Genomic DNA, 5,734 nt, shown 5'->3' with positions numbered 1-5,734 from the left:
TATACATGGTTATCTGTAGGAGAGACCATATACACATGGTTATCTGTAGGTGAGACCATATACACGGTTATCTGTGGGAGACCATATGCGCATGGTTATCTGTGGGAGAGACCATATACACATGGTTATCTGTGGGAGAGACCATATACACATGGTTATCTGTAGGAGAGACCATATGCATGGTTATCTGTGGGAGACACCATATACACATGGTTATCTGTGGGAGAGACCATATACACATGGTTATCTGTAGGAGAGACCATATGCATGGTTATCTGTAGGAGAGACCATATACACATGGTTATCTGTGGGAGAGACCATATGCATTGTTATCTGTAGGAGAGACCATATGCATTGTTATCTGTAGGAGAGACCATATGCATTGTTATCTGTAGGAGAGACCATATACATGGTTATCTGTAGGAGAGACCATATACACATGGTTATCTGTGGGAGAGACCATATACACATGGTTATCTGTGGGAGAGACCATATGCATGGTTATCTGTAGGAGAGACCATATACATGGTTATCTGTAGGAGAGACCATAGACACATGGTTATCTGTGGGAGAGACCATATGCATGGTTATCTGTAGGAGAGACCATATATGCATGGTTATCTGTAGGAGAGACCATATACACAAGGTTATCTGTAGGAGAGACCATATACATGGTTATCTGTGGGAGAGACCATATACATGGTTATCTGTAGGAGAGACCATATACACATGGTTATCTGTAGGAGAGACCATATACACGGTTATCTCTGGGAGAGACCATATACACATGGTTATCTGTGGGAGAGACCATATGCATGGTTATCTGTGGGAGAGACCATATGCATGGTTATCTGTGGGAGAGACCATATGTGCAAGGTTATCTGTAGGAGAGACCATATACACATGGTTATCTGTAGGAGAGACCATATACACATGGTTAACTGTAGGAGAGATCATATGCACATGGTTATCTGTGGGAGAGACCATATACATGGTTATCTGTAGGAGAGACCATATACACATGGTTATCTGTGGGAGACACCATATACGCATGGTTATCTGTAGGAGAGACCATATACACATGGTTATCTGTGGGAGACACCATATACGCATGGTTATCTGTAGGAGAGACCATATACGTGGTTATCTGTAGGAGAGACCATATACGCATGGTTATCTGTAGGAGAGACCATATACACATGGTTATCTGTAGGAGAGACCATATGCATGGTTATCTGTGGGAGACACCATATACACATGGTTATCTGTGGGAGAGACCATATACACATGGTTATCTGTGGGAGAGACCATATGCATTGTTATCTGTAGGAGAGACCATATACACATGGTTATCTGTGGGAGAGACCATATGCATGGTTATCTGTGGGAGAGACCATATACACATGGTTATCTGTGGGAGAGACCATATGCATGGTTATCTGTAGGAGAGACCATATACACATGGTTATCTGTTGGAGAGACCATATGCATTGTTATCTGTGGGAGAGACCATATACACATGGTTATCTGTAGGAGAGACCATATACACATGGTTATCTGTGGGAGAGACCATATGCATTGTTATCTGTAGGAGAGACCATATACATTCACATATACATTTAAGTCATTTAGCAGACGCTCTTATCCAGAGCGACTTACAAATTGGTGCATTCACCTTATGACATCCAGTGGAACAGTCACTTTACAATAGTGCATCTAAATCTTAAAGGGGGGGGGGGTGAGAGGGATTACTTATCCTATCCTAGGTATTCCTTAAAGAATGGTTATCTGTAGGAGAGGCCATATACATGGTTATCTGTAGGAGAGACCATATACACATGGTTATCTTTAGGAGAGACCATATACACGGTTTTCTGTGGGAGAGACCATATGCGCATGGTTATCTGTGGTAGAGACCATATACGCATGGTTATCTGTAAGAGAAACCATATACACATGGTTATCTGTGGGAGAGACCATATACACATGGTTATCTGTAGGAGAGACCATATGCACATGGTTATCTGTGGGAGAGACCATATGCACATGGTTATCTGTGGGAGAGACCATATACATGGTTATCTGTAGGAGAGACCATATAAATGGTTATCTGTAGGAGAGACCATATACACATGGTTATCTGTAGGAGAGACCATATACATGGTTATCTGTAGGAGAGACCATATAAATGGTTATCTGTAGGAGAGACCATATACACGGTTATCTCTGGGAGAGACCATATACACATGGTTATCTGTGGGAGAGACCATATGCATGGTTATCTGTGGGAGAGACCATATACATGGTTATCTGTGGGAGACACCATATACGCATGGTTATCTGTAGGAGAGACCATATACGTGGTTATCTGTAGGAGAGACCATATACGCATGGTTATCTGTAGGAGAGACCATATACACATGGTTATCTGTAGGAGAGACCATATGCATGGTTATCTGTGGGAGAGACCATATACACATGGTTATCTGTGGGAGAGACCATATGCATTGTTATCTGTAGGAGAGACCATATACACATGGTTATCTGTGGGAGAGACCATATGCATGGTTATCTGTGGGAGAGACCATATACACATGGTTATCTGTGGGAGAGACCATATGCATGGTTATCTGTAGGAGAGACCATATACACATGGTTATCTGTGGGAGAGACCATATGCATTGTTATCTGTGGGAGAGACCATATACACATGGTTATCTGTAGGAGAGACCATATACACATGGTTATCTGTGGGAGAGACCATATGCATTGTTATCTGTAGGAGAGACCATATACATTCACATATACATTTAAGTCATTTAGCAGACGCTCTTATCCAGAGCGACTTACAAATTGGTGCATTCACCTTATGACATCCAGTGGAACAGTCACTTTACAATAGTGCATCTAAATCTTAAAGGGGGGGGGGTGAGAGGGATTACTTATCCTATCCTAGGTATTCCTTAAAGAATGGTTATCTGTAGGAGAGGCCATATACATGGTTATCTGTAGGAGAGACCATATACACATGGTTATCTGTAGGAGAGACCATATACACATGGTTATCTGTAGGAGAGACCATATACACGGTTTTCTGTGGGAGAGACCATATGCGCATGGTTATCTGTGGTAGAGACCATATACGCATGGTTATCTGTAAGAGAAACCATATACACATGGTTATCTGTGGGAGAGACCATATACACATGGTTATCTGTAGGAGAGACCATATGCACATGGTTATCTGTGGGAGAGACCATATACACATGGTTATCTGTGGGAGAGACCATATACATGGTTATCTGTAGGAGAGACCATATAAATGGTTATCTGTAGGAGAGACCATATACACATGGTTATCTGTAGGAGAGACCATATACATGGTTATCTGTAGGAGAGACCATATAAATGGTTATCTGTAGGAGAGACCATATAAATGGTTATCTGTAGGAGAGACCATATACACATGGTTATCTGTAGGAGAGACCATATACACATGGTTATCTGTGGGAGAGACCATATGCATGGTTATCTGTGGGAGAGACCATATACATGGTTATCTGTAGGAGAGACCATAGACACATGGTTATCTGTGGGAGAGACCATATGCATGGTTATCTGTAGGAGAGACCATATATGCATGGTTATCTGTAGGAGAGACCATATACACATGGTTATCTGTGGGAGAGACCATATGCATTGTTATCTGTAGGAGAGACCATATACATGGTTATCTGTAGGAGAGACCATATACATGGTTATCTGTAGGAGAGACCATAGACACATGGTTATCTGTGGGAGAGACCATATGCATGGTTATCTGTAGGAGAGACCATATATGCATGGTTATCTGTAGGAGAGACCATATACACAAGGTTATCTGTAGGAGAGACCATATACACAAGGTTATCTGTAGGAGAGACCATATACATGGTTATCTGTGGGAGAGACCATATACATGGTTATCTGTGGGAGAGACCATATACACATGGTTATCTGTAGGAGAGACCATATACACGGTTATCTCTGGGAGAGACCATATACACATGGTTATCTGTGGGAGAGACCATATGCATGGTTATCTGTGGGAGAGACCATATGCATGGTTATCTGTGGGAGAGACCATATGTGCAAGGTTATCTGTAGGAGAGACCATATACACATGGTTATCTGTAGGAGAGACCATATACACATGGTTATCTGTAGGAGAGATCATATGCACATGGTTATCTGTGGGAGAGACCATATACATGGTTATCTGTAGGAGAGACCATATACACATGGTTATCTGTGGGAGACACCATATACGCATGGTTATCTGTAGGAGAGACCATATACAGATGGTTATCTGTGGGAGACACCATATACGCATGGTTATCTGTAGGAGAGACCATATACGTGGTTATCTGTAGGAGAGACCATATACGCATGGTTATCTGTAGGAGAGACCATATACACATGGTTATCTGTAGGAGAGACCATATGCATGGTTATCTGTGGGAGACACCATATACACATGGTTATCTGTGGAGAGACCATATACACATGGTTATCTGTGGGAGAGACCATATGCATTGTTATCTGTAGGAGAGACCATATACACATGGTTATCTGTGGGAGAGACCATATGCATGGTTATCTGTGGGAGAGACCATATACACATGGTTATCTGTGGGAGAGACCATATGCATGGTTATCTGTAGGAGAGACCATATACACATGGTTATCTGTGGGAGAGACCATATGCATTGTTATCTGTGGGAGAGACCATATACACATGGTTATCTGTAGGAGAGACCATATACACATGGTTATCTGTGGGAGAGACCATATGCATTGTTATCTGTAGGAGAGACCATATACATTCACATATACATTTAAGTCATTTAGCAGACGCTCTTATCCAGAGCGACTTACAAATTGGTGCATTCACCTTATGACATCCAGTGGAACAGTCACTTTACAATAGTGCATCTAAATCTTAAAGGGGGTGAGAGGGATTACTTATCCTATCCTAGGTATTCCTTAAAGAATGGTTATCTGTAGGAGAGGCCATATACATGGTTATCTGTAGGAGAGACCATATACACATGGTTATCTGTAGGAGAGACCATATACACGGTTTTCTGTGGGAGAGACCATATGCGCATGGTTATCTGTGGTAGAGACCATATACGCATGGTTATCTGTAAGAGAGACCATATACACATGGTTATCTGTAGGAGAGACCATATACACATGGTTATCTGTAGGAGAGACCATACGCATGGTTATCTGTGGGAGAGACCATATACACATGGTTATCTGTAGGAGAGACCATATGCACATGGTTATCTGTGGGAGAGACCATATACACATGGTTATCTGTGGGAGAGACCATATACATGGTTATCTGTAGGAGAGACCATATAAATGGTTATCTGTAGGAGAGACCATATACACATGGTTATCTGTAGGAGAGACCATATACACATGGTTATCTGTGGGAGAGACCATATGCATTGTTATCTGTAGGAGAGACCATATACATTCACATATACATTTAAGTCATTTAGCAGACGCTCTTATCCAGAGCGACTTACAAATTGGTGCATTCACCTTATGACATCCAGTGGAACAGTCACTTTACAATAGTGCATCTAAATCTTAAAGGGGGGAGAGGGATTACTTATCCTATCCTAGGTATTCCTTAAAGAATGGTTATCTGTAGGAGAGGCCATATACATGGTTATCT

This window comes from Oncorhynchus gorbuscha, linkage group LG22 (assembly GCF_021184085.1).
Source record: "Oncorhynchus gorbuscha isolate QuinsamMale2020 ecotype Even-year linkage group LG22, OgorEven_v1.0, whole genome shotgun sequence".
NCBI lineage: Eukaryota > Metazoa > Chordata > Actinopteri > Salmoniformes > Salmonidae > Oncorhynchus > Oncorhynchus gorbuscha.
The sequence above is the reverse complement of the archived record's forward strand: the minus strand, read 5'-3'. Positions refer to the sequence as shown.